Below are 14,478 nucleotides of genomic sequence, written 5' to 3' on the forward strand. Positions count from 1 at the left end.
GGCTCCTCATGGAAACACAGACACAGTCATTGAATGTACTCCAAGGGCACTGATTGCCGCCACGTGCCAGGGCACAGCCAAAACTTTTATGTTTATTATACATTCATATATGCATATGTGTACATATATTCATACATGTATGTGTAGATACCTGTGTCAGTCATCTCCTATGACTTGATATTACCTTTATAAAAAATTCATTTAAAAAATAAAAAATAAAATTCTGCTCTGCGTTTCTCTTTAGACATTCGCTCTGCTGGTTTGCTTTATCATCTTGCTGTCTGGGTTGCATGTGGGCTGTCCGCGAGGCTCTGCAGAGGGAAGACAGGGGTCTTGGGCATGGTCGTAGCATGGAGCTGAGCCAGGGGACCTTGGAGAAAATGAAGGGGGTCTTGAAGAGCGCCTCTGGTCACCTGGAAGCACTTTTACTTGTCACTCAAGTTGGGGACACCCAGGTGCCATGGGACTACTCTCTGCTGCTGGCTCTTCAGTGATCTGAAGGTTGCCATTAGAAGCCAGAGCTGGGGGGCCCGTGTGGAGCCCCCTCCCACCTGCTGGTGTGGTACAGCTGTCCCCGGGAGGGGAACCAAAGGCCGCCCATGGAGGGAGGGAGGGAAGCAGCTGCTGGCAGTGGGCATGGGGCCAGGCCCGGGAGCACCAGGCGGAGGAATCGCGTGGAGGGCCTGACAGGTGGAGCTTTGTGTCCCGGCTGTGCTCATCCGGAGGGTGGCCAAGCAGATCTCTCCTTAACTCATCCGGCCGCACTTGGCTGCCTTCCAGTGACTCAGTCCTCTAGGATCTCTGCGGAGAGCCCCCCCCTCCCCCACACTGGCAACTACAGCACAGTGGGCTCCCCTTTGGAGCCCGGACTCCCTGCAGTCCCTTAGGCTTGGCGACTGACTCATAGCGAGGCTGGGGGCCTTTGGTTTCTATGGCTGGGGCGGGTCAGGGCGGGGGGTCTCACTTTCGGATCATAGAAAGTTCTGCAAGGTTCTGCTCTTCCCGAAGGAAGGAAACCCTGGTGCGTTTGCAGATCGCACCTTCCAGGATTGTGACACAGTGGGGCACGCACCATGGTGGGTCCAGGGTACAGGAAAGACCCGAGCTTTGCTCACAGTTTCGTGCAGGAGAGAGACTCACCAACAGCTAGCCCGGGTGCACCAGGCCAGGTGTGAAGGATGCTCTGAGATGTTTGGAAGGAAGCAAGGACTCTTTCTAGGTGGGAAGGGTAAGCTTGCAGAGGAGATAGCGCTTCAGCTCTGCCTTGAAGGAGCTGTAGAGTAGAGGGCAGGAGAGAAAAATAGGGAAGAAAACATCCTACAGAAAGTCCCAGAGTCATGAAAGAAGGTTGAGTTTGGGGACCAGCAGGAGTTTGAGGCTATGGGATGGGGATAAGGACAGGAGGAAGGAAGCTGGGAAGGACAGTTGGGCCCAGACTGTGGCCCCACTGGACGCAAGCTTGGACCCTCTCTGCACTGCCCCGCTTCGTAAATCTCAAGTGAGTAATGCAGATGGGTGTTTGTCTCTTGGAGTTAATTCAGATCCTTCAGCCTCATTCCCAAAGTCCTTGAATTAGAATGCCCCGTCCCCTCCACCACTGCCCTTGCCTGACCAGCAGACCGGGAACGGATTAGCCGTAAAATCCCTCTCGGGCAGCAGGCTGGGGACACATTTAGCAAGGAGGTGGGGACATGGCCAGAATAGTTTGCTCCTGTGTGTAAGTTTCATAGCAGGAATGTTTTGGAGTGCGCGTGCTTGTCTGTGTGTGTGTGTGTGTGTGTGTGTGTGTGTGTGTGTGTGTGCACGCGTCTAGATAGCCCTATCTGTCTGTCTGTCTGTCTGTCCCTCCTAAGCATTCCAAGGTCAAGCGGTCTGCACGATTAAAACTTAACTCCTGGGAAACAGGAATATCGATTCCCCGTGGGCTATAGTTGACTCCTTTCCTTTCCTTTCTCTGTAAAATGAGGATATTGCCCTAGATAGCTTTCAAACCTTTTAAATTTACTAGTTTGATGAGCATTTGTTATTCACTCGCCATCAGCAGGGAGTTCGCCAGCCCTCATGGTCCATATGGTGGGTGGACAAGACAGGACCGCACGCCACTTTCGTGTGCCCGGTAGGGGACAGATGTTCGGCATATAAGGGACCGGCGTGATGTGGCGTAAAGAGCAGGTGCTATGGGGTGAATGACAACCGCTCTGATCCGGGGGTGGCAAGCAGGGAGGTTCAAGTGAACATCCGAAGGAAGAGCGGGAATTTGCTAGAAAAAGGAGGGCAAGAAGAGCATTCCGGGGAGAGGGTGCAACAGCCAGATGGAGGAGAGATGCTTTCATTTCAGGAACGGGGGGAGTGTTTGCAGAACGGACAAGGGAGAGCTAGAGGGCTTAAGGTAGGGCCGAGGAGTCAGGGCTGGTGCACTAGGCCCCAAGAGTATTAAATTTTACCCTGTGGATAACCTTAAAAGGGTTCGAGGCAGAGAAATATGATTGCACCTGCACTTTGTAGAGATCCTTCTGGAATACAGCTGCAGCCGCATACGTATTTGAATGAGGCAGTATTACGGGTGAAAGGGGGGGGCTCATTGTGAAGAATGAGATGGGGGAGGGGCAAGATGTCAGGTAGGACGAGTGTGGTGACCACAGGGATGGAGAGAAGTGGATGGGGACATTTGAAAGACCGAGTTGCCGGCACCCTGGTGACTGGGGAGTTGTGAGAAGAAGCCTGGTCAAGGATTGATCTCAGGATTCTGGCTTTGGCCATGACCGGAAGCACGGTGGTGTCCCCTGATTGCAGGGATGGTCAGGAATGGATTTGGGACTTGCTGACTCTGAGGTCACTGTGGACATGGCTAAGCAGATCTGGAGGCCAGAGAGATGGAAATTACGTTGGCGTCTGGGTGGGAATTGGAGGCATGGGGGTGGAGGAGACCACCGAAGGCAGAGGGCCAAGGGGATTTGTCTGTCCTGAGGACCCCAACATCTAACACACAGGTCGAGAAGAAGCCAGCCAGGGAGAGGAAAATGGAGAGAGAAGGGAGGGAAATTAGGAAAGTTTGGTGCCACGGAGGCCAAGGGCAGAGAGTTTTGTGGCGGTCCGAGAGCCAAGCCTTGGAAAACACGACTGAAAAATATCAGCTTTCGTTAGTTGGGAACTGGAAAAATGATGTGTTCTTTGGATTTTGCAAATGAAGCTTATTGTTGATCTAGCAAGAGCTAGAGGAATTTCATAAAATGAAGACAGTCAATGAAGGCAGGTCTTTCAAGAAGGTTGAGTTGGAAAGGGAAGAGTGGGCTGTAGTTGGAGGGGTGTGTCAGGTTGACCAGGGATTTTTTTTTTTTTAAGTTGGTAAACTTTGTTTAAAAGCAGATGGGGCACCGGAGTGGCTCAGTGGATTGAACGACAGACAGCCTTCAGCTCAGGTCATGATCTCAGGGTCCTGGGATGGAGCCTACTTCTCCCTCTCCCTCTCCCTCTGCTCCTACCCCCTGGTCCCTGACCCTGCTCATGAGTCCTTTCTCTCTCTCTCAGATAAATAAATAACATCTTTGAAAAAAGAAAAAGTACAAGCAGATGGATGTAAACTGACAGAGAATGGTTGAGATGTAGGACTCGGGGTTTTATCAGCTGGGTTTGATCAGAGACGCAGAACTACTTATAAGGGATCTATTATAAAGATTTGACCTTGCACAGTTGTGAGAACCCATTGCCCTATGTGATGTTGTTGTCTCTGTATCTTGCGTTAGACCTTAGACCTTGAAGGCCATGGAGAGGCAGTTGGGAAGGGAAGAGACTCCTGACCTGGAGGGAGCAAGAAAAAGCTGGAACCTTAGCAGCTGAGCTGGAACCCACGAGGAGGAACTGGAACTATGTTGTTCTCTCACTAACTCTATTCCTCCAACTTGGATAATAAAGATGTCATGCAAAGTATGGGTGTTCTTTGTCACAGAGCTCAGTATTCCCCTGGCCCAAGAGTTGGAGAAGCTAGAGCTGGGGGAACTGTGGGCCTGGCTGCCACCCAATGCCAACCAGTTGACGCAACAGACAAGAAACAGTGTTGTGTATCTCTACAACGATGCCTGGTGCTCACACCAACTTCCTGAGCCCAGAGGAGCATGGCTGCTCCTTCATGGCTGCCTTCCAGATCTTGGGCCAAGTACCCCATGATAATTTGGAGCTATACAAGGAAGGGAATTCTGGGAAGTGTAGTCCACTTTAGTTAAGCTGACAGAATACAGATCCATCTTTGAAGACTACTTCATTTTTTTCCCCCCAAGATTTTATTTATTTATTTGACAGACAGAGATCACAAGTAGCAGAGAGGCAGGCAGAGAGAGAGGAGGAAGCAGGCTCTCCGCTGAGCAGAGAGCCCGATGCGGGGCTCGATCCCAGGATCCTGGGATCATGACCTGAGCCGAAGGCAGAGGCTTTAACCCACTGAGCCACCCAGGTGCCCCGAAGACTACTTCATTTTTAAACAAGTATTTATGAGCAGATTCAGGGTACTGTTTTAGGAGTTAGGGATACAATGTAGTCAGAGTTCATCTTCATAGAACTTTGAATCCAACAGGGAAATCAGGCAATAGAAAGTATGTGTATGAAATCTTGCCGGATTATGATAAGTACTACTGAAAGAGCGAGAGATTAATAGCTAGTGTTAGAGTGGGGGTTGGGTCTGAAGAAGGTTTTATTAGAGAGGGTGTTTGGAAAATCTGTTTGATTAAGTACTGTTTAATCACAGATGGTAATGAAGTGATGCAGCCAGCCACGCAGAGATCACGGGAAAGAACTTTTCAGGCAAAGGCAAACAGTATGTGCAAAGGCCCTGAGGCAGCAATAGCCTTGTTCAAGAAATGGCAAGAATGCCAGCTACCCTGGGATAGGAGGTGGGAGGTAAGTCAGAGACCTAAGCAGCAGCCAGATCACGTAGAATAGCCATCATCTAGTAACTAGTGGTTCCCCTCGAGACCTCAGTTGGAAGAGTTGTCCTTTTTTGACCTTACTTAAACCATCCCCAGTGCTGAAAGCCTCTCCACAATGACATTTGTTGTTTATTTTAACATCACAGCTGCACGAGGCAATGGATAACAGTTGGGATAGACAATAGACTTATAACATAGAGGGTAAAAGGAAAGGCTGGGGAGTAAGATGTCCATCAGGGTGTTTTATTATATTTATTTTATTTTATTTTTTCCACTGGGAGCTTTTAAAAGCTCTGCCATTCTGTAATCCATGTACTTGGGTTGGCTGTGTGCATGCTCGGAAAAGACTTGAGAAGGCAATAATCTCTCACCTCTGACTGACCTTGAAGCCGCACGCAAGCAAGACATGAAAGTCAGGGCAGAGGTAGAAACTGCCTGGCTGAGAGTTGAAGGCATGTCCCAACACGCAAACCAAACCCCTCAGCAGAAAGAGGGAGATTTACTGGTTCCAGGAGGTTAAGGAAATCTCTGTCTAATCATTAGCTGACCACCAAGTTAACCGAGCAAAGGCTTCAGTGATCAGTTATGACCTAGAATACAGACTTTGCAGAATTAGTTCAGGAAGGTCACCAAACAAGCACATTAAGCAGCAATGACAAACCTTATGAAGGAGCAGAATCTGATTTCTGGAGTTGCTGCATTATATTATTTGAAATGTGCAGTTTTCAACAAAAATTATGAAATATGCAAAGAAACCATAAGAAAATACAATCTCATAAACATGGGGGAGAAAGCAATTGATAGAAACTGTTCCCAAAGAAGCCCAGACACCAGAATTACTAGACAAATACTTTAGGTCCACTAGTTTGTTTTTGTATTTTTAATTTTTTTTAAAAGATTTTATTTATTAATTTAACACAGAGAGAGAGAGATCACAAGTAGGCAGAGCAGCAGGCAGAGAGAGAGAGAGGGAAGCAGGCTCCCTGCTGAGCAGAGAGCCCGATGTGGGGCTTGATCCCAGGACCCTGAGATCATGACTTGAGCTGAAGACAGAGGTTTAACCCACTGAGCCACCCAAATGCCCCTGTATTTTTAAATTTTTAAAAAATATTTTATTTATTTATTTGAGAGAGAGAGACCATGTGCATGAACCAGGGGAGGGGCAGAGGGGGAGAGGTAAGCAGACTCCCTGCTGAGCAGGGAGCCTGAGGGAGGGCTCAATCCCAGGAACCTGGAATCACAACCTGAGCAAAGGCATGCTTAAGCCACTGAGTCACCCAGGCTCCAGTCCACTATTTTATTTTATTTATTATTTTAAAATTTTATTATTTTTTAATTTATTTGAGAGAGGAGAGAGCAAGAGCGAGTGACAAAGCGGGAGCAAGATCACTCATGGAGTTGGTAAGAGGGAGAAACAGACTCTCCGCCGAGCAAGGAGCCCGACGTGGGGCTTGATACCAGGATTCTGGGATCATGACTGAGCTGAAGGCAGATGCTCAGCTGACTGAGCCACCCAGGTGCCCAGTCCACTATTTTAAATATGTGCAAAGAACCAAAGGGAACCATAACTAAATGAAAGTATGAAACTGGAGTCTCACATAGAGGCAGTTGATAGAAATTATAAAAAAGAAACAAGAAGAAAATGATAGAATTAAACAGTATAACTCAAACCAAAAAAATTCACTAGCTGTGCTCAACAACCAATTTGTGCAGGCTGAAAAGGAATCAGCGAACTTGAAGACAGATCAGTTGAACTATTTGAAGAAATAATGACTGGCAACGTGCCAGATTTGATGGGGGGAAAAACAAACAAACAAACCATACATCTCCACATCCAAGAAAGCCAACATACTCCAAGCAGGATAAATTCAAAGAGATCCTCACCTAGGTACCTCATAACCACAGTATCAAAAGCCAAAAACAAAGCGAGAAAGTAGCAAGAGAAAAGTGACTCATGCACAGGGGATCTTCCGTAAGATTAACAGTTGATTTCCCATTAAAAAACAAAACTCGAAAAGACAGAGAGGCCAGAAGACAGTGGGAGCACATATTTGAAGTGATGAAAGGAAGGGAAAAAACCTGCCAACAAAGAATTCTATGTTTGGTAAAAGTGTCCTTCAAAAATGAAAGAGAAATTAAGATATTCATCAGCCCGATAAAAGGCATCTACAAAAAACCCACTGCTGACATCCTACTTAATTGTGAAAAGACTGAACGTTTTCTTCCCTAAGAGCAGGAACAAAAGAAGGATGTCTGCTCTTACCACTTATATTCAGGATTGTGCTGGAGGCTCTCCTGAGAGCAATTAGGCAAGAAAAAGAAATAAAAGGCATCCAGATTGGCAAAGAAGTGACATTATTTCCATTGGCTGATGGCATGATTATATATTTATATATATATATATCTCTCTAAAAATCCACCACCAATAACTATTAAACTAATAAGTGAGCCAAGCAAGGTTGCAGAGTACAAGATCAATACTTGAAAAATCAGTTGTAGTTCTATATGCTAGCTATGAAAAATCCAGCAATGAAATCAAGAATACAATTCCACTTACAATATGAAAAAGTAATAAAATGCTTAGGCATAGGGTTAACCAAAGATGTGCAGGACTTGGACACTGAAAACTATAAAACACTGTGAAAAGAAACTCAGGAAGACCTGAATAAAGGAGAGACATCATATGTTCAAGGGTCAGAAGATAACTAGTATTGTTAATAAGGCAATACTCCCCTATTTGATCTACAGATTCATTGCAATCCCTATTAAAATTTCAACTGCCTTTTTGCAGAAATAGGCAAGCTGAGACTAAAATTTAGATGGAAATTCAAAGGACCCCAAACAACCAAAATGATTTTTGAACAATAAAGTGGATGGAGCCATCCTTTCCCAGTAAGTTCTCAAAACTTACTGCAAAGCTATAGTAATCAAGATAGAGTAATCTTGGCATAAGGATAGACATATAGTCAGTAGAATAGAAATGAGCTTTCAGAAGGAAATCCATATATCTATGGTCAGTTCATTTTTGACTAGGGTGCCAAGACCACTTAATGGGGAAAAGGAGACTCTGTTCAACAAAATGTGCTGGACAACAGGAAATCCATATGCAAAAGATGAAGTTGAACCCCTACCTCACACCATATATAAAAATGAACTGTGGAAGGATCAAAGACCTAAATGTCAACGCTAACCCTATAAAACTCTTAGAAGGAAGCAGAGATGTTTTAAAGCCATCATTCCCTTGAGCCTGACATTCCCATCAGGGAATATTGGAACCCTTGTACTTTACTGATAGGAATGTAAAATGCTGAATTCTATGGTATTGAATTATATCTCTATTTTTAAAAAAACATATTATTCTGGCTGCATACAGGGAAAGAGCATAGTTGCCCAAGACTGGGAGATTGCTGCTGTCTAGTGCAGGGATGAGTTTATGGTGCTGTAAGGCACAAGGAGATGATGTCTTTAAAAGCAGGGAAGAGGGTGCCTGGGTGGCTCAGTTGGCTAAGCTACTGCCTTTGGCTCAGGTCATGGTCCGGGAGTCCCGGGATCGAGTCCCACATCAGGCTCCCTGCTCAGCGGGGAGTCTGCTTCTCCCACTGACCTCTCTCCTCTCATGCTTTCTCCCTCTCATGCTTTCTCTCTCTCATTCTCAAATAAATAAATAAAATCTTTGAAAAGCAGGGAAGATCTTGGGACAGGACTCATTTGGAGAGACTGACCTTTGTTGGAAGACGGACACTTCCCAACTTTGAGGCAAGATAGAAGAAGGGCTGTGGACACAGGGGTGGCCATTTTAGAAGATTGGGTCTGTCTGTTGGTTTGGTCGAGAAAGAATTATGAGCGATTATGGGCAGAGAATGCCTGGAAGCCTCAAGTGGCTGTGGGTAAGTAGGGAGCATGGCCTTGGCTTCTGGGAAGATCAGGGAACTCTGTAACAGAGTATGCAGGGAACCTGGGAAGTGGTCCTCTTGCATTGTCGCCAACACTAAGTTTCGAGTTGGAATATGGGGAAATTTGAGATATGCGTCCCATTATTATGACTCAGTAATACCAGCTACAGACTGACTTTAATGGAATGACTGTCTTATGACATCAAAGTGACAGATTAATCAAGAAAACTGGCATTGTATTTTATAATCATGGTTTAATTTTGAACAGGATGTGTGCCAATGCATTGATAAAAGGTAGAATTAATAGTTTTATGAAAAGAACACGCTTCATTTGATTGACAGAATTGCCGGGTCTCACTTGGTGCCTGCCCCATGAAGCAAGTTTTATCATTTTCACACTCATTTTATATAAAGAGGTGGAGGCTTAGGGAGTTGCCTTCTCCAAACAGCCAGAACCCAGGCCTTGGTAATTTCCCGTTCTTTCCACTATTATCCCATGAATCAAGCAGGGTACTTTTTTGTTTATTCAAATGCTCAGGGTATGTTGCCAAGGTGCCTTTTTCCAGAAAGTCTATTTTTATAGAACGTCTCTGGTACTTGCCCATTCCAGTGGTTATTTTGAATGACTTTTTTTCCCCTGTTAATAATACTAATGTTAATTATAGAAAACCCAAAAAAACATGTTTTAAAATCACTACTCAGATAACTCCTCGGAACAATTTAATATATTTCTTTTCAGTGTCTGCCTATAAATACACACACACACACACACAGAGTTAACCCTTGAACAACACAGGTTTCAAAGGTGCAGGTTTCCTTGTACATGGCTTTTTTACAGTTCAGTACTATAAATGTATTTTCTCTTCCTTATGAATTTCTTTTTTTTTTTTTTTAAGATTTTATTTATGAGAGAGAGAGGGAGAGCTCACATCTTGGGGGGGAGGTGCTGAGGGGGAGAAAGAATCCCGAGCACACTCCGCGCTGAGCAAAGAGCTTGACGCAGGGCTCGGACCCAGGACCCTGAGATCATGACCTGAGCCGAAACCAAGAGGCGCACACTCAACCAGCTGAGCCACGCAGGCACACCCCCTGCAAGTCTCTTAGTAACGCTTGCTTTTCGCTAGCTTACATTGTTGTAATAATATAGTATATAATTCACATGGCATATAAAACATGATAATTGACTCATTCGTTATTGGTAAGGCTTCTGGTCAACAGTGGGCCATCAGCAGTTAAGTTTTAGGGGAGTCAAAAGTTATAGGCAGAGTACGGGCGTCTGGGTGGCTCAGTGGGTTAAACTTCTGCCTTCAGCTCAGGTCATGGTCTCAGGGTCCTGGGATCAAGTCCTGCATCAGGCTCTCTGCTCAGTGGAGAGCCTGCTTCCTCCTCTCCCTCTCTGCCTGCCTCTCTGCCTACTTGTGATCTCTCTATCTCTGTCAAATAAATAAATAAATTCTTAAAAAAAAAACAGTTATAGGCAGATTTCAATGGTGTGGGAGAAGTCGGCACCCTTAATGCCCTCATTGTTCAGGGGTCAGCTGGATTTCTGATTGTTGTTTTACAGAATTGTGCTCCCACTATAAATAGTTTTGTGTCCTGCTTTTTCCTTTACTCTGATGTTGTGGAAAGTAGCATAGATTAAGCATAGATTAAGGGGTGAAGGTTAGCGAGGTTCTGGAGCCGGAACGCAGTGCCCTGTTAGCTATGTGCCCTTGCGAATGCTACTTAACCTTTTTGTACCTTAGCACAAAATATGGTCTCTCCTGCGTACTCTCTGATCGCAGGCAGTCTCCAGTGTTGGGGTCAGGAACTGTTGTGTGTCTGAAACATACCCGCTCTCTCTCCCATTAGGTCAATGGGGATCCCTGCCTTCAGCCCATCGTCCATCTTCTCTGTGTCCTCTGATCCCTTGCCCTGTGACTTTTTTTTTTTAAAGATTTTATTTATTTATTTGACAGACAGAGATCACAAGTAGGCAGAGAGGCAGGCAGAGAGAGAGGAGGAAGCAGACTCCCCGCTGAGCAGAGAGCCTGATGCGGGGCTCGATCCCTGGTCCCTGGGATCATGACCTGAGCTGAAGGCAGAGGCTTTAACCCACTGAGCCACCCAGGCGCCCCGCCCTGTGACTTTCTGCAAAATCCCCTCCAACCAGTCATCTCCCCAGAGGCAGCCTCCTCACTGCCTGGTCTTCCCGGGACAGTCTGTGACTCTGCAAGCATATCATCAGCGTGAACTTGCCGTGCCGTTCCACTTACTGTGTTTTCCCCGGATCCTGTTCATGGCAGCTACATATGGCCCCACCTTCTTGGTCCGGTTTGGTTTGGTTTCAAACTGCCATGTGGGGTGGGGAGGGCAAGGAGGCTTTTCAAAGCATGCCATGAAACCTAGAAGCTGGAAAGGGAAAGTCGGTCTGTTTGGCTCCATGCAGGTTCAAAGGGTTAATCCAAGAGAAGACTCCATCAACAAAGTCAAAGGACGAAAGTGGCGCCCACGTTCAGCGAGGCCCCCATCACTGCGCGGTGGTCCTTCCGTGGCCTCCTGCCTTTCTCAGCCGTGACCGTGGTGGTCCCCCTCTGACTGCAGAGTCACTTCCCGAGGTCCCAGGGCCGTCAGTCAACTGCACTGAGGGAGCAGATGAGCCTCCCTCTGACGTAGCATCAGAAGGGCACAATGCTTACGTCATTTGTCTCGTGTCATCCCGTTACGTAGGCATCTCATCATGTCACGCCATCACAAGAAGGGCCATTGCGGTACAATCAGATATTTTGAGAGAGGGAGCGAGCACCGTCCCATAACTTTTATTACATACAGTATACTGCTATAATCTATGAATTAAACTTCATCGTAGGTATGTGTGTATTCTAGGGAAGGACAGTCTAGATGGGATGTGGTCTTATCTGAGGTGCCAAGAGCCACTGGGGTCTCGGATCGTATACCCCGTGGGTGAGGGGAAACTGCTGTGTTTCAGCCCTTCCTGTTCTCAGAGCCCACCTCTACCCCTCCTTACTTGCTTGTCTTCTTCTCCACCCAGAAGACCAAAGTCATCAGGTACAAGCGCTGCCCCGCCCCCCACCTGGGCCCCTGAATGTATTTGAACTCAAGCCCACCGGCTCCACCTCTGCGGTTAAAATGGAAGGCATTTCTTCTCCTCCGATCTGAAGCTAATACCAGCTCCGCGCTTCAACCCCAACCCATCTTGCCTTAGCGGATGGCTGCTCTGTTAATTCCTGAGTCAGTAAACCAGAAACAGGGGCGCCTGGCTGGCTCAGTGGGTTAAGGGCCCGACTCTGGATTTTGGCTCAGGTTGTGATCTCAGGGTCGTGAGATCAAGCCCTGTGTCAGGCTCCACATGGGGCATGGAGCTTGCTTAAGATTCTGTCTCTCTTCTCTGCCCCTCCCCTTGCGTGCTCTCTCTCTCTCTCTCTCTAAAGAAAAAAGAAAACAAGAAGCAACCTGCCCTGCATCAGCTCTGCTCCTGCCCGCTCCAGTCCATCTCCTGCTGGGTTGGACACCCCGTCAGGGTACCCTCTCTGTTCTCTCTTTCCTGCCTTCCCTGCTCAGGGTCACGGCTCATGGTTCCACTGCAGCTCCCTCCTGCTTGATGTCAGCCTTCCCCCCGGCTGTCCTGGGCACTGCCCTGCACACAGTGGTCAGTGGTGTGTCTAAAACTCAGACCCGCTCTAGACCCCTGCCCCGCACCCTGCGCTGACCCCCTGCCCTCCATCCGGCAGTCTCGGCTGCTGTAGTGGGGGGGTAAGAGCAGTGTGGGAGGAGTCTCCTGGCCGGTGAGGGACAGGCTGATCATGCAGGGCCCTCTCCTCCGTGAACCCCGTTGCCCAGCTGTCCAGATTCACCTGCCAGCTTTCCTGAATTTGGCCTTAGGTCCTTCGGACACCGGCCCGCTGCCTGCCTACCCCACTTCTTCCAAGAACACGCTTAGTGCCCTGCTTCACCACCCTGGCTACTTTCCGAGTCTTTTCAACACTTAGCTCGGGCTTCATTGCCCCTCTGCCTCCCTGTAGGTGATATCCCGCCCCCCCACCCTGGGCAATGCTAGCATCCTACACGACCCAAGTGGTTTGCTGAGCAGTCTGGTGGTCTGGTTGCGCCCCCCAGGAAGCTAGTCAGTGGTTATCCGCCTCTGTAAGATGTGGAGCCCCAGCTCTGGGTCACAGCAGCGAATTCTGCGGCAGTGGGAAAGGTCCCCCTTCCTTCCTTTTTTACCCCCTGAGTAGGCTCCATGCCCAGCATGAAGCCCAACACGGGACTTGAACTCAGGACCCTGAGATCAAGACCTAAGCTGAGATCAAGAATTGGACACTCAGGGCATCTGGGTGGCTCAGCTGGTTAAGCTTCTCCCTCTCCCTCTGCCTCTCCCCCTCCCCCAGCTCATGCTCTCTCTCTCTCTCACATAAATAAATAAAATCTTTAAAAGAAAAAAAAAAAAAGGATCCGTGTATGGTTTACCTCCCCACCTTGCTATGAGTGCTTTGAGAGCAAGGACGGTGTCTTGGTCTTCACGCGACCTGGCGCATCCCTGGCGCGAGCTGAAGAGGAGCCTGGCAGAGCACGGCCGGAGGTGAATGTTTTCTTGGTCACTGTACTGGAACAGATGGGCCCAGGACAGCTTATGAGATGTCATGAGGATACGTGTAAATTCCTGGAGTGGCGTCCAGGATACCAGGCATGCACGTGCTGGGTGGACAGCCGCGGCAGGGTGGCACCTTGTGTGCAAAGCGGGGTGCTCGCTGCAGAAGCCCCCCACATGGAGTGGCCGGCGTGCAGGGGCTGCTGGGGTCATGGCCTGCCAAGCTTGTGTCCGGCACCCTGGCCCTGTCGTCCGCATTCTCTTCTGTGTCTTCAGTAATTCCCCTATTTATTTATTTGAGAGAGAGAGCGAGCGCGGAGGGTGGGGGGCAGAGGCAGAGGGAGAAGCTGGCTCTCCGCCGAGCGGGGAGCCTGATGTGGGGCTCGATCCCAGGACCCCGGGATCTAGAGCTGAGCCAAAGGCAGACACTTAACCGACTGAGCCACCCAGGTGCCCCTCCTTTGACGCTCTTGAAAGAAGAGTTGATACTCACCACCTCCCCTCCTCACCAGTCACCCCTCACCATGCAAAAACCCCTTCCCCACCTTCCCTTCTGGAACACCACTCTGTGGCCAATCTTCCGTCCTCTCCCGGGTTACCTGAGCCTCTCGGAAAAGATGGAGACCCTCCCGCGCAAGCCCCTTCTGCGTTGCTGGTTTTCTCCCTGACTTCCATGGATACACCCCTTTCTCTCCCCCGCTCCCCTGACTGTGGCTCACCTCACCCCTGTTCCCTTGAGCCTCATGACCCCACCCCTCCTCAGAGATTTCCAGCAAACATGCCTGTCTCTCCTGCAAAGAGCATGTGTAAGTCTTCCCCAACCTTAAACATGGCACCGCCTCCTGGAGGTTTTTTCCAGCCCCTTAGGAACTCCCGGTGACTTGGCCACCAGCCTCTTCCGAAGACCGAGCCACCTCCCTGCCTTCCCATTGCCTCCTGTCCCCTGTTGCTCCGTGTCACACAGTCTGATCTAGACCTGAGTTACCCTGCTGCATCTGCCCCCCCCCCCCCTTGGTACCTGAGACCTCACTGGAGCCTTTCCTGCCTTCCCTGCCCCCCTCCTGTCCTCCAGCACCTC

The 14,478-nt window shown here is 48.5% G+C and overlaps 1 protein-coding gene across 1 annotated transcript in view; it reads left to right on the forward strand.

Moving 5' to 3' along the window:
• The window catches only part of HIP1 (huntingtin interacting protein 1), a 137,350-nt gene that overhangs the window by 30,135 nt on the left and 92,737 nt on the right, over nucleotides 1–14,478 (forward strand). The window lies entirely within an intron of this gene.

This window comes from Mustela erminea, chromosome 20 (genome assembly GCF_009829155.1).
Source record: "Mustela erminea isolate mMusErm1 chromosome 20, mMusErm1.Pri, whole genome shotgun sequence".
NCBI lineage: Eukaryota > Metazoa > Chordata > Mammalia > Carnivora > Mustelidae > Mustela > Mustela erminea.